Raw genomic sequence first — 25085 nt, forward strand, 5'->3', positions numbered from 1 at the left:
GATGATGCCGGCTATGGAAAACATTGAAGTTTTGGGGACATTTTATAAAAAGCCAAAAAGTTTGGTTTTCTCAGTGGATACTGAATGTAATGAGTTGAACTCTTCAGGGAATTCATTTCTGGCCTCTAGGCACCTGGTGTAAACTTTTGAGCAATTTTTGTCGAGTTGGATTTTTGGGTCAAAAACTGACTTTTTCGATGATGCCGGCTATGGAAAACATTGAAGTTTTGGGGACATTTTATAAAAAGCCAAAAAGTTTGGTTTTCTCAGTGGATACTGAATGTAATGAGTTGAACTCTTCAGGGAATTCATTTCTGGCCTCTAGGCACCTGGTGTAAACTTTTGAGCAATTTTTGTCGAGTTGGATTTTTGGGTCAAAAACTGACTTTTTCGATGATGCCGGCTATGGAAAACATTGAAGTTTTGGGGACATTTTATAAAAAGCCAAAAAGTTTGGTTTTCTCAGTGGATACTGAATGTAATGAGTTGAACTCTTCAGGGAATTCATTTCTGGCCTCTAGGCACCTGGTGTAAACTTTTGAGCAATTTTTGTCGAGTTGGATTTTTGGGTCAAAAACTGACTTTTTCGATGATGCCGGCTATGGAAAACATTGAAGTTTTGGGGACATTTTATAAAAAGCCAAAAAGTTTGGTTTTCTCAGTGGATACTGAATGTAATGAGTTGAACTCTTCAGGGAATTCATTTCTGGCCTCTAGGCACCTGGTGTAAACTTTTGAGCAATTTTTGTCGAGTTGGATTTTTGGGTCAAAAACTGACTTTTTCGATGATGCCGGCTATGGAAAACATTGAAGTTTTGGGGACATTTTATAAAAAGCCAAAAAGTTTGGTTTTCTCAGTGGATACTGAATGTAATGAGTTGAACTCTTCAGGGAATTCATTTCTGGCCTCTAGGCACCTGGTGTAAACTTTTGAGCAATTTTTGTCGAGTTGGATTTTTGGGTCAAAAACTGACTTTTTCGATGATGCCGGCTATGGAAAACATTGAAGTTTTGGGGACATTTTATAAAAAGCCAAAAAGTTTGGTTTTCTCAGTGGATACTGAATGTAATGAGTTGAACTCTTCAGGGAATTCATTTCTGGCCTCTAGGCACCTGGTGTAAACTTTTGAGCAATTTTTGTCGAGTTGGATTTTTGGGTCAAAAACTGACTTTTTCGATGATGCCGGCTATGGAAAACATTGAAGTTTTGGGGACATTTTATAAAAAGCCAAAAAGTTTGGTTTTCTCAGTGGATACTGAATGTAATGAGTTGAACTCTTCAGGGAATTCATTTCTGGCCTCTAGGCACCTGGTGTAAACTTTTGAGCAATTTTTGTCGAGTTGGATTTTTGGGTCAAAAACTGACTTTTTCGATGATGCCGGCTATGGAAAACATTGAAGTTTTGGGGACATTTTATAAAAAGCCAAAAAGTTTGGTTTTCTCAGTGGATACTGAATGTAATGAGTTGAACTCTTCAGGGAATTCATTTCTGGCCTCTAGGCACCTGGTGTAAACTTTTGAGCAATTTTTGTCGAGTTGGATTTTTGGGTCAAAAACTGACTTTTTCGATGATGCCGGCTATGGAAAACATTGAAGTTTTGGGGACATTTTATAAAAAGCCAAAAAGTTTGGTTTTCTCAGTGGATACTGAATGTAATGAGTTGAACTCTTCAGGGAATTCATTTCTGGCCTCTAGGCACCTGGTGTAAACTTTTGAGCAATTTTTGTCGAGTTGGATTTTTGGGTCAAAAACTGACTTTTTCGATGATGCCGGCTATGGAAAACATTGAAGTTTTGGGGACATTTTATAAAAAGCCAAAAAGTTTGGTTTTCTCAGTGGATACTGAATGTAATGAGTTGAACTCTTCAGGGAATTCATTTCTGGCCTCTAGGCACCTGGTGTAAACTTTTGAGCAATTTTTGTCGAGTTGGATTTTTGGGTCAAAAACTGACTTTTTCGATGATGCCGGCTATGGAAAACATTGAAGTTTTGGGGACATTTTATAAAAAGCCAAAAAGTTTGGTTTTCTCAGTGGATACTGAATGTAATGAGTTGAACTCTTCAGGGAATTCATTTCTGGCCTCTAGGCACCTGGTGTAAACTTTTGAGCAATTTTTGTCGAGTTGGATTTTTGGGTCAAAAACTGACTTTTTCGATGATGCCGGCTATGGAAAACATTGAAGTTTTGGGGACATTTTATAAAAAGCCAAAAAGTTTGGTTTTCTCAGTGGATACTGAATGTAATGAGTTGAACTCTTCAGGGAATTCATTTCTGGCCTCTAGGCACCTGGTGTAAACTTTTGAGCAATTTTTGTCGAGTTGGATTTTTGGGTCAAAAACTGACTTTTTCGATGATGCCGGCTATGGAAAACATTGAAGTTTTGGGGACATTTTATAAAAAGCCAAAAAGTTTGGTTTTCTCAGTGGATACTGAATGTAATGAGTTGAACTCTTCAGGGAATTCATTTCTGGCCTCTAGGCACCTGGTGTAAACTTTTGAGCAATTTTTGTCGAGTTGGATTTTTGGGTCAAAAACTGACTTTTTCGATGATGCCGGCTATGGAAAACATTGAAGTTTTGGGGACATTTTATAAAAAGCCAAAAAGTTTGGTTTTCTCAGTGGATACTGAATGTAATGAGTTGAACTCTTCAGGGAATTCATTTCTGGCCTCTAGGCACCTGGTGTAAACTTTTGAGCAATTTTTGTCGAGTTGGATTTTTGGGTCAAAAACTGACTTTTTCGATGATGCCGGCTATGGAAAACATTGAAGTTTTGGGGACATTTTATAAAAAGCCAAAAAGTTTGGTTTTCTCAGTGGATACTGAATGTAATGAGTTGAACTCTTCAGGGAATTCATTTCTGGCCTCTAGGCACCTGGTGTAAACTTTTGAGCAATTTTTGTCGAGTTGGATTTTTGGGTCAAAAACTGACTTTTTCGATGATGCCGGCTATGGAAAACATTGAAGTTTTGGGGACATTTTATAAAAAGCCAAAAAGTTTGGTTTTCTCAGTGGATACTGAATGTAATGAGTTGAACTCTTCAGGGAATTCATTTCTGGCCTCTAGGCACCTGGTGTAAACTTTTGAGCAATTTTTGTCGAGTTGGATTTTTGGGTCAAAAACTGACTTTTTCGATGATGCCGGCTATGGAAAACATTGAAGTTTTGGGGACATTTTATAAAAAGCCAAAAAGTTTGGTTTTCTCAGTGGATACTGAATGTAATGAGTTGAACTCTTCAGGGAATTCATTTCTGGCCTCTAGGCACCTGGTGTAAACTTTTGAGCAATTTTTGTCGAGTTGGATTTTTGGGTCAAAAACTGACTTTTTCGATGATGCCGGCTATGGAAAACATTGAAGTTTTGGGGACATTTTATAAAAAGCCAAAAAGTTTGGTTTTCTCAGTGGATACTGAATGTAATGAGTTGAACTCTTCAGGGAATTCATTTCTGGCCTCTAGGCACCTGGTGTAAACTTTTGAGCAATTTTTGTCGAGTTGGATTTTTGGGTCAAAAACTGACTTTTTCGATGATGCCGGCTATGGAAAACATTGAAGTTTTGGGGACATTTTATAAAAAGCCAAAAAGTTTGGTTTTCTCAGTGGATACTGAATGTAATGAGTTGAACTCTTCAGGGAATTCATTTCTGGCCTCTAGGCACCTGGTGTAAACTTTTGAGCAATTTTTGTCGAGTTGGATTTTTGGGTCAAAAACTGACTTTTTCGATGATGCCGGCTATGGAAAACATTGAAGTTTTGGGGACATTTTATAAAAAGCCAAAAAGTTTGGTTTTCTCAGTGGATACTGAATGTAATGAGTTGAACTCTTCAGGGAATTCATTTCTGGCCTCTAGGCACCTGGTGTAAACTTTTGAGCAATTTTTGTCGAGTTGGATTTTTGGGTCAAAAACTGACTTTTTCGATGATGCCGGCTATGGAAAACATTGAAGTTTTGGGGACATTTTATAAAAAGCCAAAAAGTTTGGTTTTCTCAGTGGATACTGAATGTAATGAGTTGAACTCTTCAGGGAATTCATTTCTGGCCTCTAGGCACCTGGTGTAAACTTTTGAGCAATTTTTGTCGAGTTGGATTTTTGGGTCAAAAACTGACTTTTTCGATGATGCCGGCTATGGAAAACATTGAAGTTTTGGGGACATTTTATAAAAAGCCAAAAAGTTTGGTTTTCTCAGTGGATACTGAATGTAATGAGTTGAACTCTTCAGGGAATTCATTTCTGGCCTCTAGGCACCTGGTGTAAACTTTTGAGCAATTTTTGTCGAGTTGGATTTTTGGGTCAAAAACTGACTTTTTCGATGATGCCGGCTATGGAAAACATTGAAGTTTTGGGGACATTTTATAAAAAGCCAAAAAGTTTGGTTTTCTCAGTGGATACTGAATGTAATGAGTTGAACTCTTCAGGGAATTCATTTCTGGCCTCTAGGCACCTGGTGTAAACTTTTGAGCAATTTTTGTCGAGTTGGATTTTTGGGTCAAAAACTGACTTTTTCGATGATGCCGGCTATGGAAAACATTGAAGTTTTGGGGACATTTTATAAAAAGCCAAAAAGTTTGGTTTTCTCAGTGGATACTGAATGTAATGAGTTGAACTCTTCAGGGAATTCATTTCTGGCCTCTAGGCACCTGGTGTAAACTTTTGAGCAATTTTTGTCGAGTTGGATTTTTGGGTCAAAAACTGACTTTTTCGATGATGCCGGCTATGGAAAACATTGAAGTTTTGGGGACATTTTATAAAAAGCCAAAAAGTTTGGTTTTCTCAGTGGATACTGAATGTAATGAGTTGAACTCTTCAGGGAATTCATTTCTGGCCTCTAGGCACCTGGTGTAAACTTTTGAGCAATTTTTGTCGAGTTGGATTTTTGGGTCAAAAACTGACTTTTTCGATGATGCCGGCTATGGAAAACATTGAAGTTTTGGGGACATTTTATAAAAAGCCAAAAAGTTTGGTTTTCTCAGTGGATACTGAATGTAATGAGTTGAACTCTTCAGGGAATTCATTTCTGGCCTCTAGGCACCTGGTGTAAACTTTTGAGCAATTTTTGTCGAGTTGGATTTTTGGGTCAAAAACTGACTTTTTCGATGATGCCGGCTATGGAAAACATTGAAGTTTTGGGGACATTTTATAAAAAGCCAAAAAGTTTGGTTTTCTCAGTGGATACTGAATGTAATGAGTTGAACTCTTCAGGGAATTCATTTCTGGCCTCTAGGCACCTGGTGTAAACTTTTGAGCAATTTTTGTCGAGTTGGATTTTTGGGTCAAAAACTGACTTTTTCGATGATGCCGGCTATGGAAAACATTGAAGTTTTGGGGACATTTTATAAAAAGCCAAAAAGTTTGGTTTTCTCAGTGGATACTGAATGTAATGAGTTGAACTCTTCAGGGAATTCATTTCTGGCCTCTAGGCACCTGGTGTAAACTTTTGAGCAATTTTTGTCGAGTTGGATTTTTGGGTCAAAAACTGACTTTTTCGATGATGCCGGCTATGGAAAACATTGAAGTTTTGGGGACATTTTATAAAAAGCCAAAAAGTTTGGTTTTCTCAGTGGATACTGAATGTAATGAGTTGAACTCTTCAGGGAATTCATTTCTGGCCTCTAGGCACCTGGTGTAAACTTTTGAGCAATTTTTGTCGAGTTGGATTTTTGGGTCAAAAACTGACTTTTTCGATGATGCCGGCTATGGAAAACATTGAAGTTTTGGGGACATTTTATAAAAAGCCAAAAAGTTTGGTTTTCTCAGTGGATACTGAATGTAATGAGTTGAACTCTTCAGGGAATTCATTTCTGGCCTCTAGGCACCTGGTGTAAACTTTTGAGCAATTTTTGTCGAGTTGGATTTTTGGGTCAAAAACTGACTTTTTCGATGATGCCGGCTATGGAAAACATTGAAGTTTTGGGGACATTTTATAAAAAGCCAAAAAGTTTGGTTTTCTCAGTGGATACTGAATGTAATGAGTTGAACTCTTCAGGGAATTCATTTCTGGCCTCTAGGCACCTGGTGTAAACTTTTGAGCAATTTTTGTCGAGTTGGATTTTTGGGTCAAAAACTGACTTTTTCGATGATGCCGGCTATGGAAAACATTGAAGTTTTGGGGACATTTTATAAAAAGCCAAAAAGTTTGGTTTTCTCAGTGGATACTGAATGTAATGAGTTGAACTCTTCAGGGAATTCATTTCTGGCCTCTAGGCACCTGGTGTAAACTTTTGAGCAATTTTTGTCGAGTTGGATTTTTGGGTCAAAAACTGACTTTTTCGATGATGCCGGCTATGGAAAACATTGAAGTTTTGGGGACATTTTATAAAAAGCCAAAAAGTTTGGTTTTCTCAGTGGATACTGAATGTAATGAGTTGAACTCTTCAGGGAATTCATTTCTGGCCTCTAGGCACCTGGTGTAAACTTTTGAGCAATTTTTGTCGAGTTGGATTTTTGGGTCAAAAACTGACTTTTTCGATGATGCCGGCTATGGAAAACATTGAAGTTTTGGGGACATTTTATAAAAAGCCAAAAAGTTTGGTTTTCTCAGTGGATACTGAATGTAATGAGTTGAACTCTTCAGGGAATTCATTTCTGGCCTCTAGGCACCTGGTGTAAACTTTTGAGCAATTTTTGTCGAGTTGGATTTTTGGGTCAAAAACTGACTTTTTCGATGATGCCGGCTATGGAAAACATTGAAGTTTTGGGGACATTTTATAAAAAGCCAAAAAGTTTGGTTTTCTCAGTGGATACTGAATGTAATGAGTTGAACTCTTCAGGGAATTCATTTCTGGCCTCTAGGCACCTGGTGTAAACTTTTGAGCAATTTTTGTCGAGTTGGATTTTTGGGTCAAAAACTGACTTTTTCGATGATGCCGGCTATGGAAAACATTGAAGTTTTGGGGACATTTTATAAAAAGCCAAAAAGTTTGGTTTTCTCAGTGGATACTGAATGTAATGAGTTGAACTCTTCAGGGAATTCATTTCTGGCCTCTAGGCACCTGGTGTAAACTTTTGAGCAATTTTTGTCGAGTTGGATTTTTGGGTCAAAAACTGACTTTTTCGATGATGCCGGCTATGGAAAACATTGAAGTTTTGGGGACATTTTATAAAAAGCCAAAAAGTTTGGTTTTCTCAGTGGATACTGAATGTAATGAGTTGAACTCTTCAGGGAATTCATTTCTGGCCTCTAGGCACCTGGTGTAAACTTTTGAGCAATTTTTGTCGAGTTGGATTTTTGGGTCAAAAACTGACTTTTTCGATGATGCCGGCTATGGAAAACATTGAAGTTTTGGGGACATTTTATAAAAAGCCAAAAAGTTTGGTTTTCTCAGTGGATACTGAATGTAATGAGTTGAACTCTTCAGGGAATTCATTTCTGGCCTCTAGGCACCTGGTGTAAACTTTTGAGCAATTTTTGTCGAGTTGGATTTTTGGGTCAAAAACTGACTTTTTCGATGATGCCGGCTATGGAAAACATTGAAGTTTTGGGGACATTTTATAAAAAGCCAAAAAGTTTGGTTTTCTCAGTGGATACTGAATGTAATGAGTTGAACTCTTCAGGGAATTCATTTCTGGCCTCTAGGCACCTGGTGTAAACTTTTGAGCAATTTTTGTCGAGTTGGATTTTTGGGTCAAAAACTGACTTTTTCGATGATGCCGGCTATGGAAAACATTGAAGTTTTGGGGACATTTTATAAAAAGCCAAAAAGTTTGGTTTTCTCAGTGGATACTGAATGTAATGAGTTGAACTCTTCAGGGAATTCATTTCTGGCCTCTAGGCACCTGGTGTAAACTTTTGAGCAATTTTTGTCGAGTTGGATTTTTGGGTCAAAAACTGACTTTTTCGATGATGCCGGCTATGGAAAACATTGAAGTTTTGGGGACATTTTATAAAAAGCCAAAAAGTTTGGTTTTCTCAGTGGATACTGAATGTAATGAGTTGAACTCTTCAGGGAATTCATTTCTGGCCTCTAGGCACCTGGTGTAAACTTTTGAGCAATTTTTGTCGAGTTGGATTTTTGGGTCAAAAACTGACTTTTTCGATGATGCCGGCTATGGAAAACATTGAAGTTTTGGGGACATTTTATAAAAAGCCAAAAAGTTTGGTTTTCTCAGTGGATACTGAATGTAATGAGTTGAACTCTTCAGGGAATTCATTTCTGGCCTCTAGGCACCTGGTGTAAACTTTTGAGCAATTTTTGTCGAGTTGGATTTTTGGGTCAAAAACTGACTTTTTCGATGATGCCGGCTATGGAAAACATTGAAGTTTTGGGGACATTTTATAAAAAGCCAAAAAGTTTGGTTTTCTCAGTGGATACTGAATGTAATGAGTTGAACTCTTCAGGGAATTCATTTCTGGCCTCTAGGCACCTGGTGTAAACTTTTGAGCAATTTTTGTCGAGTTGGATTTTTGGGTCAAAAACTGACTTTTTCGATGATGCCGGCTATGGAAAACATTGAAGTTTTGGGGACATTTTATAAAAAGCCAAAAAGTTTGGTTTTCTCAGTGGATACTGAATGTAATGAGTTGAACTCTTCAGGGAATTCATTTCTGGCCTCTAGGCACCTGGTGTAAACTTTTGAGCAATTTTTGTCGAGTTGGATTTTTGGGTCAAAAACTGACTTTTTCGATGATGCCGGCTATGGAAAACATTGAAGTTTTGGGGACATTTTATAAAAAGCCAAAAAGTTTGGTTTTCTCAGTGGATACTGAATGTAATGAGTTGAACTCTTCAGGGAATTCATTTCTGGCCTCTAGGCACCTGGTGTAAACTTTTGAGCAATTTTTGTCGAGTTGGATTTTTGGGTCAAAAACTGACTTTTTCGATGATGCCGGCTATGGAAAACATTGAAGTTTTGGGGACATTTTATAAAAAGCCAAAAAGTTTGGTTTTCTCAGTGGATACTGAATGTAATGAGTTGAACTCTTCAGGGAATTCATTTCTGGCCTCTAGGCACCTGGTGTAAACTTTTGAGCAATTTTTGTCGAGTTGGATTTTTGGGTCAAAAACTGACTTTTTCGATGATGCCGGCTATGGAAAACATTGAAGTTTTGGGGACATTTTATAAAAAGCCAAAAAGTTTGGTTTTCTCAGTGGATACTGAATGTAATGAGTTGAACTCTTCAGGGAATTCATTTCTGGCCTCTAGGCACCTGGTGTAAACTTTTGAGCAATTTTTGTCGAGTTGGATTTTTGGGTCAAAAACTGACTTTTTCGATGATGCCGGCTATGGAAAACATTGAAGTTTTGGGGACATTTTATAAAAAGCCAAAAAGTTTGGTTTTCTCAGTGGATACTGAATGTAATGAGTTGAACTCTTCAGGGAATTCATTTCTGGCCTCTAGGCACCTGGTGTAAACTTTTGAGCAATTTTTGTCGAGTTGGATTTTTGGGTCAAAAACTGACTTTTTCGATGATGCCGGCTATGGAAAACATTGAAGTTTTGGGGACATTTTATAAAAAGCCAAAAAGTTTGGTTTTCTCAGTGGATACTGAATGTAATGAGTTGAACTCTTCAGGGAATTCATTTCTGGCCTCTAGGCACCTGGTGTAAACTTTTGAGCAATTTTTGTCGAGTTGGATTTTTGGGTCAAAAACTGACTTTTTCGATGATGCCGGCTATGGAAAACATTGAAGTTTTGGGGACATTTTATAAAAAGCCAAAAAGTTTGGTTTTCTCAGTGGATACTGAATGTAATGAGTTGAACTCTTCAGGGAATTCATTTCTGGCCTCTAGGCACCTGGTGTAAACTTTTGAGCAATTTTTGTCGAGTTGGATTTTTGGGTCAAAAACTGACTTTTTCGATGATGCCGGCTATGGAAAACATTGAAGTTTTGGGGACATTTTATAAAAAGCCAAAAAGTTTGGTTTTCTCAGTGGATACTGAATGTAATGAGTTGAACTCTTCAGGGAATTCATTTCTGGCCTCTAGGCACCTGGTGTAAACTTTTGAGCAATTTTTGTCGAGTTGGATTTTTGGGTCAAAAACTGACTTTTTCGATGATGCCGGCTATGGAAAACATTGAAGTTTTGGGGACATTTTATAAAAAGCCAAAAAGTTTGGTTTTCTCAGTGGATACTGAATGTAATGAGTTGAACTCTTCAGGGAATTCATTTCTGGCCTCTAGGCACCTGGTGTAAACTTTTGAGCAATTTTTGTCGAGTTGGATTTTTGGGTCAAAAACTGACTTTTTCGATGATGCCGGCTATGGAAAACATTGAAGTTTTGGGGACATTTTATAAAAAGCCAAAAAGTTTGGTTTTCTCAGTGGATACTGAATGTAATGAGTTGAACTCTTCAGGGAATTCATTTCTGGCCTCTAGGCACCTGGTGTAAACTTTTGAGCAATTTTTGTCGAGTTGGATTTTTGGGTCAAAAACTGACTTTTTCGATGATGCCGGCTATGGAAAACATTGAAGTTTTGGGGACATTTTATAAAAAGCCAAAAAGTTTGGTTTTCTCAGTGGATACTGAATGTAATGAGTTGAACTCTTCAGGGAATTCATTTCTGGCCTCTAGGCACCTGGTGTAAACTTTTGAGCAATTTTTGTCGAGTTGGATTTTTGGGTCAAAAACTGACTTTTTCGATGATGCCGGCTATGGAAAACATTGAAGTTTTGGGGACATTTTATAAAAAGCCAAAAAGTTTGGTTTTCTCAGTGGATACTGAATGTAATGAGTTGAACTCTTCAGGGAATTCATTTCTGGCCTCTAGGCACCTGGTGTAAACTTTTGAGCAATTTTTGTCGAGTTGGATTTTTGGGTCAAAAACTGACTTTTTCGATGATGCCGGCTATGGAAAACATTGAAGTTTTGGGGACATTTTATAAAAAGCCAAAAAGTTTGGTTTTCTCAGTGGATACTGAATGTAATGAGTTGAACTCTTCAGGGAATTCATTTCTGGCCTCTAGGCACCTGGTGTAAACTTTTGAGCAATTTTTGTCGAGTTGGATTTTTGGGTCAAAAACTGACTTTTTCGATGATGCCGGCTATGGAAAACATTGAAGTTTTGGGGACATTTTATAAAAAGCCAAAAAGTTTGGTTTTCTCAGTGGATACTGAATGTAATGAGTTGAACTCTTCAGGGAATTCATTTCTGGCCTCTAGGCACCTGGTGTAAACTTTTGAGCAATTTTTGTCGAGTTGGATTTTTGGGTCAAAAACTGACTTTTTCGATGATGCCGGCTATGGAAAACATTGAAGTTTTGGGGACATTTTATAAAAAGCCAAAAAGTTTGGTTTTCTCAGTGGATACTGAATGTAATGAGTTGAACTCTTCAGGGAATTCATTTCTGGCCTCTAGGCACCTGGTGTAAACTTTTGAGCAATTTTTGTCGAGTTGGATTTTTGGGTCAAAAACTGACTTTTTCGATGATGCCGGCTATGGAAAACATTGAAGTTTTGGGGACATTTTATAAAAAGCCAAAAAGTTTGGTTTTCTCAGTGGATACTGAATGTAATGAGTTGAACTCTTCAGGGAATTCATTTCTGGCCTCTAGGCACCTGGTGTAAACTTTTGAGCAATTTTTGTCGAGTTGGATTTTTGGGTCAAAAACTGACTTTTTCGATGATGCCGGCTATGGAAAACATTGAAGTTTTGGGGACATTTTATAAAAAGCCAAAAAGTTTGGTTTTCTCAGTGGATACTGAATGTAATGAGTTGAACTCTTCAGGGAATTCATTTCTGGCCTCTAGGCACCTGGTGTAAACTTTTGAGCAATTTTTGTCGAGTTGGATTTTTGGGTCAAAAACTGACTTTTTCGATGATGCCGGCTATGGAAAACATTGAAGTTTTGGGACATTTTATAAAAAGCCAAAAAGTTTGGTTTTCTCAGTGGATACTGAATGTAATGAGTTGAACTCTTCAGGGAATTCATTTGGCCTCTAGGCACCTGTGTAAACTTTTGAGCAATTTTTGTCGAGTTGGATTTTTGGGTCAAAAACTGACTTTTTCGATGATGCCGGCTATGGAAAACATTGAAGTTTTGGGGACATTTTATAAAAAGCCAAAAAGTTTGGTTTTCTCAGTGGATACTGAATGTAATGAGTTGAACTCTTCAGGGAATTCATTTGGCCTCTAGGCACCTGGTGTAAACTTTTGAGCAATTTTGTCGAGTTGGATTTTGGGTCAAAAACTGACTTTTTCGATGATGCCGGCTATGGAAAACATTGAAGTTTTGGGGACATTTTATAAAAAGCCAAAAAGTTTGGTTTTCTCAGTGGATACTGAATGTAATGAGTTGAACTCTTCAGGGAATTCATTTTGGCCTCTAGGCACCTGGTGTAAACTTTTGAGCAATTTTTGTCGAGTTGGATTTTTGGGTCAAAAACTGACTTTTTCGATGATGCCGGCTATGGAAAACATTGAAGTTTTGGGGACATTTTATAAAAAGCCAAAAAGTTTGGTTTTCTCAGTGGATACTGAATGTAATGAGTTGAACTCTTCAGGGAATTCAATTTTGGCTCTAGGCACCTGGTGTAAACCAATACTTTTTGTTTCATCTCATTTGCTTTTGTCAATCCAGAGATAACTCCAGTTTACTGCGGAACACAAAAATCGAGTTTGTGCCACGGTACTCGAAACAACTCTGCCCATGCATAAAAGTGGCACAAAATCGATTTTGGTGTATCGCACTAAATTAATTATACCTCTGAATTGACAAAAGCAAATAAGATCAAACAAACACTATTGGAAAGGCCAGCCTTTGTTCTTTAATATTATGACAAGTAAGAATTTTGAAAATTTCATATTTAACCAATTTTTTTTCTGATTGTACCATTATTTTTTGAGACAGGCTGTATGTTCTGCAAACCTGAAAATTTTGCCCACCCCGACTATTTCTAAGGTGTTTTAATTGAAAGACAAAGACAAAGACAACTTAGACAAGCCATATAGGAATTTGAATCGTTGTTGAGATAGAAACGACGATCAGCTCGTGTCCATAGCATTTGAGTGAGTTTGTTTGCCGATCTTCCTCGTATCAGCACGCAGAGTTTACAAAGCCTTGTGGGTAGCTAATACTGCTTCGATCGATTTACGTGGATTCCACGTGAACTCATGCCTCAAGTGCTAGTCCAAGTCATCGAATAAAAAAAAAAACCCAAAGAGAGGAGCGGAAACCATCACGTGGCGTCGATGACATGTGGCCAATGGCCAGTGAAATATCCAAGTTTTCTTTTCTGTATTCTGTGTATTAAAAAAATAACCGGCTGGTAAATGCTGGTTGGTCTAATCGCTTTGACGTCAGCAAAACAGCAATTCCGCCACATTCCTTCGACAAAAAGCGTTCGTTGTCTATCACTGGATCCCTGTGTATTTACACTCTTCAATGTTACTTAAAAAAAAGAAGTAAATACAAGTTGTAACAATTTGTTATAATTATGTATCATATCGTGACGTGTCGTACCAGCTCTCCTGCGTCAGGCTGGTTTGTTTGGTAGCATGCCGTCCCGATGGTGTCCTATCCCTGCAGTGGTGGGCCACAGCACGAGGCTATCTCCTCTTCTCTTAGGACAGGAGTACCCCGGTGGAAGCACGGCCAGTGGAATACACAGGGGAATGGGATTGGGAATCGGGAATCGGATTCGGAATTGGACTGTGGAGTCGGAATTGTGGGGGAAAATCGGACTTGGAATGTGGTTGGAGTCAGAATGTTGGGGGGGGGGGTTTGGAATGTGTGTGGAGCCACTTAAAGCCAGAGTCCATCATTTGCAGCTATCCAAAAAGTAACTGGCACAATTATTGTTGCAAAACATACTTGGTTGAAAGATAGTAAGGGGACTAAACTCCCTGTGAAATTATGCTTTCTGGCAAGCTGTCATTTTGAAGAAATCAGCAAAAGAAGGCCTTTCCAACGGTGCGTCTTAAGAAGCACCGTTGGAAATTTCCGTTAGTAGTTCGTTTTTTTTATTTGGCAAAACCTGCGCAAGCGTTGAAACGATGAACACGCTCGCGCGGTTGCTATAATTTGTCAGATCAGTGCATGACATCGCGTAGCTGCAATCGGCTCAGTGAGAACGTGTCTCAAACGCTGAATTCAGGCCCAATTCAAAACATGATTCAGCAACTTTTGATTGGAAATCGAGATGCCAGAATGTTGTTTTTCTCGAAATATACAGCTGAAGCTGAGCTGAAACTTCATCAGGTTAGTTGTTCAGCACCCTTCTTTAGATTTGAGCACTTTTGTTGCTTCAACAAACAAAATGCACAAATTACAAATGATGAACTATACCTTTAAGGGTTGAGTAACTTATTTCCCTTGGGACTTTGCCTTGAATCCTTCAATCCTAAGTATATCAGACCCTAGGATATTGACGAATAGTTGGTAATCGGAGACAGTTAATCAAGAACAGTGGTCATCATGCCTTTAATTATTCTTCATCATGCGTCATGTCATACCATCATAATCAAGAGCCTTAGCAAATATCCTAACCATTCTGAGAATCAAGCAATCAACTGCCTAAATCCTAGCCCTGCAACGCGTACACTTTGAGCCCAATAGGCTAAGTGCAACTTCTCTTTGCCATACAACAGTGCATAAAGTTAATGGACCAATCAGATACAAAGATTCCCAGTATGCAATTGTGGGTGACTCATGTGTTCTATGGTGTTTAGAACATACAGTTGGTGACTTTATAGTTCTTGTTCGGTCACAATATCCTCAAAAGTCTACATCATGTTGTTTTGAAAAGCAAGTACCTTAAAATTAAAGTTTCAAAGACGTATATAGTTTAACAATACAATAGGAATTGATAGTCACAGTAATGAAGATAATAAGTCTTAATTTTATACAATATTACGTACACTCTTTTCTGCAGATTGGAAAGCAAAATTAAAGTAAGTTAATTTTGTACACCTTCCCGTGACAAATCAAACAGTTTTGAACAAAATTTACTTCGGATCACCATTACACAATGTCTGTTGCTAATGTTTTCTTTCACTGGTCCCCACCGCCCTATCCAAGGGTGGTGGTATACAAATGATGAATGTTTGTGAGTGCAATGGTAAGAATAATTTCATGAGGTGACAGATGGAATGTTCCATTCCACGAGGCGAAGCCAGTGAGATAAGAAATACATTCAGGAGTGTTTTTGGTCACTGTTGTGGTGTGACTGCAATGAAATTAATATCATTCAAGATCAATCGCTCTGGAGATAAATATGAATAATAAGCCCATTACACTTTCGTGTTCTGACAATCAAAATTGGTGAAAGTGAAAGGAGGAAAAGTTGCATCAAGCACATGACTCGTGATGTCTTCCAGTCGTACTTTCTCTCTATTTAATCTATTGGAGTTAGTGTAATTGACACAACTGTGACTTGGTTCTCTTTCCTTGTCTTCTTACTCTCACTTTCAGTTGATTGTTATCTGATCTCTTCACTTCTGTCTTAAGTACAAGTCACGCAAGTGAATGACCTTCTCCTTGTAATTCCTCATCAGTGTACAAAAAAGCTTTCAGTTTTGATTAAGGTACATCTAAAATTCTTTTAAAAAATGCTCAATTCTTCAATGAAGTTTTTTTTGTTAATAACGGAGAAGGCTGGCAAAATTATTGTGAATAATTGCAGGGTTCGACCTTAACTTTTTGTTCACTAGCCAGCCGGGCTGCTGAAACAGACTCTTAACTAGCCCGCGGGCATTTTCACAGCCCGCATTTCTTTTTTAACTCAAATACAAAGTATTTATACTTTATATTTATAAGTACGTATTTTCAGGCAATTCTGAGGCAATTTTGTCAGTGTTTTGAAGAACAGATCACAGTTGGTAAAATTAGACACAAATTGATGAGGTTTTCTTTCTGAATTTTTTGATTTATTTCTTCCTGTCCGTTCATCTTTGCCGTATCCCGTATCCCACTAAGTTTTTGACTCGCCAGCCGGGCTACTTAAGGAATAGTTTGACTAGCCCGCCGCTGTTTTGACTAGCATTTAGCTAGCGGGCTACAGCTAAAGTCAAACCCTGATAAACGGTATTCTCTGAGTGCAACGCAAAAGCTCTTCATTACATTTCAGGGGCGCATCCAGCCAGGAATCTTTGCGGGGGGGGGGGGGGGGGTTATCTGCAAAAATTCTGAAATGTCGACAGGATTGTTTTCTCCAGACACTTGGCCTCCGTAAAATCAATAGGTGTTGGGGGGAGGGGACTCGTACAATACTTTCCATGGGGGGGGGGGCACTGTTCAAATCCGACGATTATTAACACTCTCACAGAATAGTGTAAAAATACCCCCTAACCAAGCTGGCTCTGTCTGTATTTTGTGCACAAGGGGTCATTTTTAGCTGTATAATTTTTTTGGGGGGGGGGTAGGGGGGATTTGCATCACTTTTAAGGAATTGCTATGAAATTTTTTTTTTTTTTTTTTTAAGCGCTGGGGGGGGGGGGGTTGATTTTGGCCTGCATTTTCTAATTTTTACAGCTTGTCAATATAGTGTGCATTTAAACCACTGGATTACTCATTACTTAAGGTTCTTAATTGTCCCGTAAGAATTGAAAAATAACAGGCACATGTAATTATACTTTTGAATGTATTCCTCGAAATTGCCCCTTTGAGACCTATATTAACTTTATTCTTAATTTTGGTGTTGCGCTTTTCACTGGCATTTTGTTACTTTTGTCGGTTTTTATGCTAATGTGATTTCCGTACTCATTAGCAAAGTGTCTTGTCATGAAAGGCAAGATACAACATTTACAAACATCACAAAACGAAATGATCAAATTATCACAATACCATACTGGATTGTTAGGGAGTGACAATCTAAAGCATCCTTTAAAATCATGGCTTCTGGTGTACTGACATTTCCAAGAAAAATGGTATTTTTCCAACGCTGGTCAGCCGACCAGCGTTGGAGAAAACTGGCTTTTTTTTCCATAATTAGTTATTCCGCGTTTTCTTTGCAATTGATTACACAACTGTGAAAGGGTACAAGCCTGCTAGACTGATTCTCTGACCTTACAATTCCTCAAAGTCTATAAATTCTCCATTTCATCTTAAATGGGGTCACGGAACCAGACTACAAGAACATGAATGGTTTTCTTGGTTTTTCCAGCATCTACAAGCCCAAAACGTGAAACAAGTCATTTTTAACAATATTTGCTTTAACATACTAATCCTCCAAATCGATTTATTTCTGAAAAGTGCAGCAAAAGCAAATGTTGTACTTTCCCTTTAAAGGCAGAGACCTGCATGTTACAGCTCTTCAGTAGAAAAAAGCTGCCAGATTTTTTGATATTTTACTACCATGAGTCTTCTTTTCTGATGTGACTCATTGCTTGAGACATAACAGTAACATATTGAGCAAACTTTTCTCGGAAGTTTTTTCAATGAGCTAAATTTGGGATATATAATTTGAAAAGCGAAACTCCTATGAACAGTACGACTGTATCTAAATTGACATAAATGCAAGAGCGCCCTCAGTTGTCAGGAAAAGCATGGAACCTTCTTAAAGTTTAAAGAAGTGCAATAAAATTAACCAAAACTAGATGTCAAATAATTTCTGGTGCTCATAAATTTAAGAGTTTCAGAAAGTTGCACAAAATATGTCCCCAATTATAAAGATTCATTGTCCATTAAAGTAAGCATTTAAGCCAATTAGTAAAATTGGAAAGTGGTTTCATTTACTGCTGTTCAAAATCTAGTATCATCTTGATTCTGTTTGAGCAACTGTGTGATTTGGGAAAAGCTGAAAATTCGACTTTACTCTGGTGTCCACTTTTGCCAACCGAGTTATGAAATGAAGTGTAGGAATTTGATTTTAAAACCAGTGTGGTAGTCGAGTCCATCACAAGTCAATTACAAGTTCGGTCACAAGTAAATCTGAAGTCCATTCTGAAGTCCGATCTTAAAGCCAGTGTCCATCATTTGCAGCTATCCAAAAAGTAACTGGCGTAATTATTGTTGACAAACATACTTGGTTGAAAGATAGTAAGGGGACTAAAAACTCCTTGTGAAATTATTCTTTATGTGTGAAGCTGTCATTTTGAAGAAATCAACAAAAGAAGGCCTTTCCAACGGTGCATCTTAAGAAGCACCGTAGGAAATTCAAATTAGTATTTCGTTTTGTTATTCGGTGAAACGCGCGCTAGCGTTGACACGACGCACATTGGCGCGTGGTTGCTATAATTTGTCGGATCGGTGTGCAACATCGCGTAGCTACAATCAGCAAGTGAGAACGTGTCTCGGACACTGAATTCAGGCCCAATTCAAAACATGATGCAGCAACTTGTGATTTGAAAGCGAGATTTTAGAATGTTGTTTTTCTCGAAATATACAGCTGAAACTTCATCAGGTAATAATTGTTCAGTACCCTTCTTTAGATTTTGAGCACTTTTGTTGCTTCGAATGAACAAAATGCACACATTACAAATGATGGACTATACCTTTAAGTAACGGGGGATGAACATTGACAACGGAATGCCAGAGTTCTTTCGGATAACCTATCATTACTTGTGACTGGTTAACTGGTGATGGACATTTGAGGATTCGTGAAGACTTGTGGTGGACTCAATTACAACAAGTATGTGAACCCAGAAATTTAAGTTAACGCAAAAAACGTTGACCATGAAATCTTTTCATGATGTCTTTTTGGAAATTTGGCAACAAACTGCTTATTTACATGTCCACTTGCTGAAGTCCCTGGTGGTGGAATTACCTTATACTGGTGGAAAGGTGTCATTTGATCCTCCGTGACCATCTGAAGACAGTTCCATCTTCTCTTCTCCAGGTTCCTGAGCTGCATCCTTCTGACCAATTACAGACAGTTCAATCTGGTCCTGTACATGTTCTTGAGCTGCATCTTGAGGCCTGATTGCAGACAGTTCTATCTGGACATGAACGAGTTCTTGACTTGCATCCTTTGGCCCAATTGCAGACAGTCTTGCAGTTTCTTGTTCTGGTTCCTTAGCTCCATCCTCCTGCCTAATTACAGACAGATCTTCCTGTCCAGGTTCGAGTTCTAGGGTTGAATCACTGTGGCGCGATCCCAGATACATCTGTTTGGTCTCGTACAAGTTCTTGAGCTGCATCCTGTGACTCTGAGTTTGGTCCTGCACTTCATCTTGAGGTGCATCCTTCTGCTCACCTGGAGACACTTCTATCTGTACATGTACAAGTCGTTGACTCACATCCTTTGGCCCAATTGCAGACAGCTCTGTCCGATGCAGGGCGTGTTCATGCGCCTCACCATTTGGTCCAATTACAGATAGTTCTATCTGCTCTTGCACTGCGTTTACAGCCGCTTCGTTTAGTTCGATAGCAATGAGTTCTCTCTGCTCTTTCGCTGCTTTTGCTACATCCTGTGTTTTGCCTTTGCAATGTTGTGCAATGCATGAAAAGGAGAACGCTTCAACTACAGCACTTCGATAGGCGGAGTTTGTGACGCTGTAGACCAGGGAATTGATAGAACTGTTGATCACCTCCAAGATGAGTGCACTTGTTTTTAATATAAATAAATGTAGTCCCAATTTGCTGTCGAGAGTGTATAAGTTCACAAGGACAAAGGTTGTCCACACAATACGCAATAAATTTAAAATAAGAAACACAGCAGTGTTAATAACCAGCATACGGGCAACCTTGCCAACTGGCTGTGAATGTTGCTGTGAAGCAGGAGTTTGACGGCATAGCTTGATCACGATGTAAATGTACGTAGATACAGTGACTGTGACAGTGGACACATAAAATATTAGTGCCAGAACAGAATATATCTTGGCAAAAAGAAGTAGAGCTGTTGACGGAAGGTGGTTAAGCCCAATTACTGAGAAACCTCCAAAAACCACGGAAAGAACCCAGAGTCCTGCAGAGATTTTAGCAGCTCGAGTTTTACTGGCTGAGGCCCTGAAAGTTATAGGGTGATGCACAGCTGAGAATCGTTCCACTGCTATGGCCGTTACAAAACAGTAAGAGGCTGTAATCGCTGTTTCTCCCACTGACGTCAAAATAGTTTTTAATGGGTTTTTGCTGTTTGCATCAAATTGTATAAATGATGCTATCAATGTAGTAAGAAGGACAATGGAGTCAGCAACTGCCAGATTGGACAAGTACACATTGATGATTGTACGCATAGACTTCACTCGAACTACGACAAAGAGGAAGACGAAGTTCAAGAGGAGACCAAGGGGTGGAATGATTTGAGCAGAAATACCCTGTGAATATTCAGCTTGCGCTGCCTCTGACACATCGTTCCCTTCCAATGTAATGAAAAGTTGGTTGTTTTCCTCCATGAATTTGATTCTGTTTAATCATGTGTACTCTCTATCATTTACTCCAGGTTTCTGATATAACATCAAAAATTCATTCGTTTAAATACACTCCTCGCCATCATATCACTTAAAGAATTAGTTTCAATGGAAACATTGGCCATCAGGATGTTTATTTGTGATTTGCTTTCATGTTTGGTTTACTTCACCTGGAGATTTTTTTTGTAACCAAGAATTTCACTTTTGATATTTTCTTGATCGTAAGAGCTATGATCATCTGTTATGATAAGCAGTGCTGGAAACACATTTAATACTGAAAATCCTCAACTGATTAAAAAAAAAAAATGTTGGCTTACAAAGAAAGGAAACTGCTTTAACAGAGTCCTTGAATTTCAATTTTTTCGGTTTTGGGTAATCATTAAGGATGTCTTTGCTTGTGTGAAAGTGAAGTAAGATTCGCATCCATGTTCACTGACCTGTACGTGATGATTACTGAACTTGGACTGCTTGGTGCACGATTTATTGCATGCTGTCAGTTGAAATATATTTTGGAGGGAAAAATGAAAAAATGAAGTTTTCGAAGTAAATTTCAATTTTTGGTTTCGGGTAATCATTAAGGATGTCATTGCTTGTGAGAAAGTAAAGTAAGATTCGTATCCATGTTCGCTGACCTGTACATGATGATTACTGAACTTCTTCTGCTTGGTGCACGATTTATTGCATGCTGTCAGTTGAAATCTATTTTGGAGGGAAAAAATGGGGGGGGGGAAATTGAAGTTATTTGAAGTAAATTTTAATTTTCGGTTTCAGGTAATCATTAAGGATGTCTTTGCTTGTGTGAAAGTAAAGTAAGATTCGTATCAATTAAGGTTCGCTGAGTGTACGTGATGATTACTGAACTTGGACTGCATAGTGCACGATTTATTGCATGCTGACAGTTGAAATTTATTTTGGAGGAAAAAAAATGGGGAAAAAATGAAGTTATTTAAAGTAAACTTAAGCGAAATCAATCTTGGGTAATATTTTTTTGGGTGTGAAGGGTAGGAAGGGGGTGTGAGGGTGGGCTATGGGCGGGGTTGATAGAAATGGACATGGGTGGACTCTATAGCGATTCTGCTAGATCAAGTTTATGCAAGTACATGTACTTGTATAATATTAGGCCCAAGCTGCATTAAATGCCAGTATAACGTATCAACTTACAAGACTAATAAAGTTATGATTTGGGCCTATATTAATACATACATATTCAGTCTAATCATTCTAGAGCCAGATCACGTCCATTTCCCACAACCCCTTAACTTTAACACCCCTCCACACAGACATACCCGCCCCCCATCCACAACCACCACAGCCACCAAAAGATAATGCAAGCCTGATATCACTTCACTTTACCTGATTTTGTTCTATGAAAACCAAACAAAATTACAGTATGCAATAAATTGCGCAACAAGCAGACACAGTTCAGTATCGCTGACCTCTACGTGAAGTTTAAAACTTCACGTAGAGGTCAGCGAACCTGGATATGTATCCTTCTTTGCTTTCACACCAGCAAAGATGATTACCCGAAACGGAACATGACACTATAAGGACTCTGTGAAAGAATTCCCTCTCGTTTTAAGCAGGTTTACTCTTTCAATCATTTTTTTTCATAGCTTCTCCGAAAGAATTCTATATGTTTCCCGATCTTAACAAAGTGATCTTTTAGCTGATCCACATAAAATCAACTGTGAAATTCTTGCTTTAAAAAGCTTCCACGTGGAGAAACTGAAACATGTTTCCATAGAAAAAAAGTTGTAGGTTCCTTAAACGTGATAAGATGGACAATAGTGTATTTAACTGACTGAAATTCGGGTTTATATCAGAAACCTGGAGGATATGACAGATAATGTACCTGATCAAATCGAATCAAATTCATGGAGGAAAACAACCAATTTGTAAGTACAGCGGAAGAGAACGATCGGTCAGAGGCATGGCAAGCTTTTGATTAAGAAATTCTATATGCTGCAATCATTGCACCAGTTGGTCTCATCTTGAACTTCGTCTTCCTCTTTGTCATAGCTCGAGTGACGTCCATGCACGTGCAAAGGTCATAATTGTTACCTACCCATAGTGCCGGGCGAAGCCTGCGTTTCCCAGGTGCGCGCAGCAGGGCAATTTTGCATTTGGGGAGGGGGGGGAGGGTTAGACGTCAAAGGGCAAATTGAGCGTCGCTATATTCGTGCTGAAAGGTAGACAAGTTTTCACCCGGCCTCCGTAATTTCGTGAAAGTGTTGTCTCAATGTGACTGCATGCAACCTTGTCTTTCAAATTCAACTAAGTGAAACAGATTCAATCACTATTGAATACAGATCAGTTAACGGGGAAATGCATCTTCCTTTTGCTTTCACTCAAGCGGAAAACACCCCCCCCCCCAAAAAAAATCAGGAAACTAATGTGCCAATGCGTGCAAAGTGATGTACCCGTTTGAAATGCGTGTGAAATCAAAAGTAATATCATATTCATTTTTGTGTCATTGCATATTTAAGCAAAATGAATTTCGATTTGATATCAGAAAGATGTAGGCAACGATACCGAGCACACATAAAAGATGAAATAAAATTCATGGCAGAAAATGGCCGAATTGCAATTGAGGGGGACCAGGTGGCGGATGCATTACAAGTTCAACATTCACTACTTCTATCTGCTAAAATCATTCCACCAATTGGTCTCATCTTGAACTTCGTCTTCCTCTTTGTCATAGTTCGAGTGAAGTCTATGCGGACAATCGTCAGTGTGTACTTGTCCAATCTGGCAGTTGCTGACTCCATGTTCCTCCTTACTGCATTGATCACGTCATCAATACCTGTGGAGTTTGAAAGCCAAAAACTGAAAGATATTATTTTCTTGTCATTGAACCTTACACCGGGTTTTGCTTCTTACTGTTTTGTCACGGCCATAGCAGTGGAAAGATTCTCAGCTGTTCATCACCCTATAACTTTCAGGGCATCAGCCAGTAAAACTCGAGCTGCTAAAATATCTACGGCCCTGTGGGTTCTATCCGTCGTTTTGGGAGTTTTCCCACAAATTGTAGAGTACAATGTTAAGTCAGGATCTCTTTTCCTCAAAATTCATCTGATTTTGAGACTTATAATTTATGTGTTTAATGTCACAGTCACTCTGTGTATGTACATTTACATTGTGATCAAGCTATGCCGTCAAACTCCTGCTTCGCAGCAAAATTCACAGCCAGTTGGCAAGGTTGCTCGCATGCTGGTCATTAACACTGCTGTGTTTTTTGCATTTAATGTATTACGTATAACCTGGATTATTTGGACTGTAAAATTGTTGTACTCTAACGAAAGCGCAAATGTAGGCCTACTTAAAATATTTGTCAGTGCAAACATCTTGGAACTTATCAACAGTTCAATCAATTCCCTGATCTACAGCGCTACCAACTCGGCCTATCGAAGTGCTATAGCAGAAGCATTCTCCTTTCTGAACCTTGCTCACCACTGCAAAAGCCAAACAGAGCAAGTGTCACGGAAAGCAAGGGAGCAGAAAGAGTCGCTTGCTATCGGACCAAATGAAGCTGCCGCAGATGCAGCAAAGGAGCAGATAGAACTATCTGCTATTGGGCCAAAGGATGCGAGTCAACAACTCGTACATGTGCAGATAGAACTGTCTCCAATTGGGCAAAGGAATGCACCTCAAGATGTAGCGCAGGACCAAACTTGCCCAAAGGATGCAGCTCAAGAACTTGTACATGTGCAGATAGAAGTGTCTCCAATCAGGCCAAATGATGCGGCACAAAACCTAGTGCAGGACCAGATTGGGTCGAAAGATGAAGCTCAAGAACTTGAAGGGATAGATTTGTCTGCAATTGAGCCGAAGGATGCAGCTCAAGAACCAGCACAAGATGGATCTTAAGTGTCTGAAATTCGGCAGCGAGATTCAGCTCATGAACTTAGCCATCAGAGCCGAAGAATGCAGCTCAAGAACCAGCTCAAGATGGTACTTAAGTGTCTGAAATTGAGCTGCGAAATTCAGCTCATGACCTTGACCATCAGAGCTGAAGGATGCAGCTCAAGAACCAGCTCAAAATGGTACTTAAGTGTCTGAAATTGGGCAGCGAGATTCAGCTCATGAACTTGACCATCAGAGCTGAAGGATGCAGCTCAAGAACCAGCACAAGATAGAACTTAAGTGTCTGAAATTGGGCAGCGAGATTCAGCTCATGAACTTGACCATCAGAGCCGAAGGATGCAGCTCAAGAACCAGCACAAGATAAAACTTAAGTGTCTGAAATTGGGCAGCGAAATTCAGCTCATAAACTTGACCATCAGAGCTGAAGGATGCAGCTCAAGAACCAGCACAAGATAGAACCTAAGTGGCTGAAATTGGGCAGCGAGATTCAGCTCATGAACTTGACCCTGGGCAGGAAGATCTGTCTGTAATATTGGGCAGAAGGATGGAGCTAAAGGAACCAGAACAAGAGAAGACGGAACTGTCTGCAATAGGGGCAAAGGATGCAAACCAAGAAAGTGCTCATGTACAGATAGAACTGTCTGCAATCGGGCGTAAAGATGCAGGTCAAGAACTTGTACAGTACCAGATATAACTTTCTGCAGTTGGGCAAAAATGATGTAGCTCAATAATTTAATCACAAGAACAAATGGAACTGCCTTCAAATGGGCAAAAGAATTTAGGAGTAGAACTGTTTAGATAGAAGTGTCTGTAATAAGGCTGGCTGAGCGATTAAGCTCAGGAAAATCGTCTTTTATTTAGACTTGGGGCCAAAGTCGGTCATTGTTTTGCGTACAGTACCGTTTACTGGCTCCACACACGCAAATATCACTGCAATGCGCGTAGTCTTGTTTCCAGACCAAATGATGCTGAGTATTGATGTTCAATTACCG

The sequence above is a fragment of the Patiria miniata genome, unplaced genomic scaffold (genome assembly GCF_015706575.1).
Source record: "Patiria miniata isolate m_02_andy unplaced genomic scaffold, ASM1570657v1 HiC_scaffold_29, whole genome shotgun sequence".
In the NCBI taxonomy this organism is placed as follows: domain Eukaryota; kingdom Metazoa; phylum Echinodermata; class Asteroidea; order Valvatida; family Asterinidae; genus Patiria; species Patiria miniata.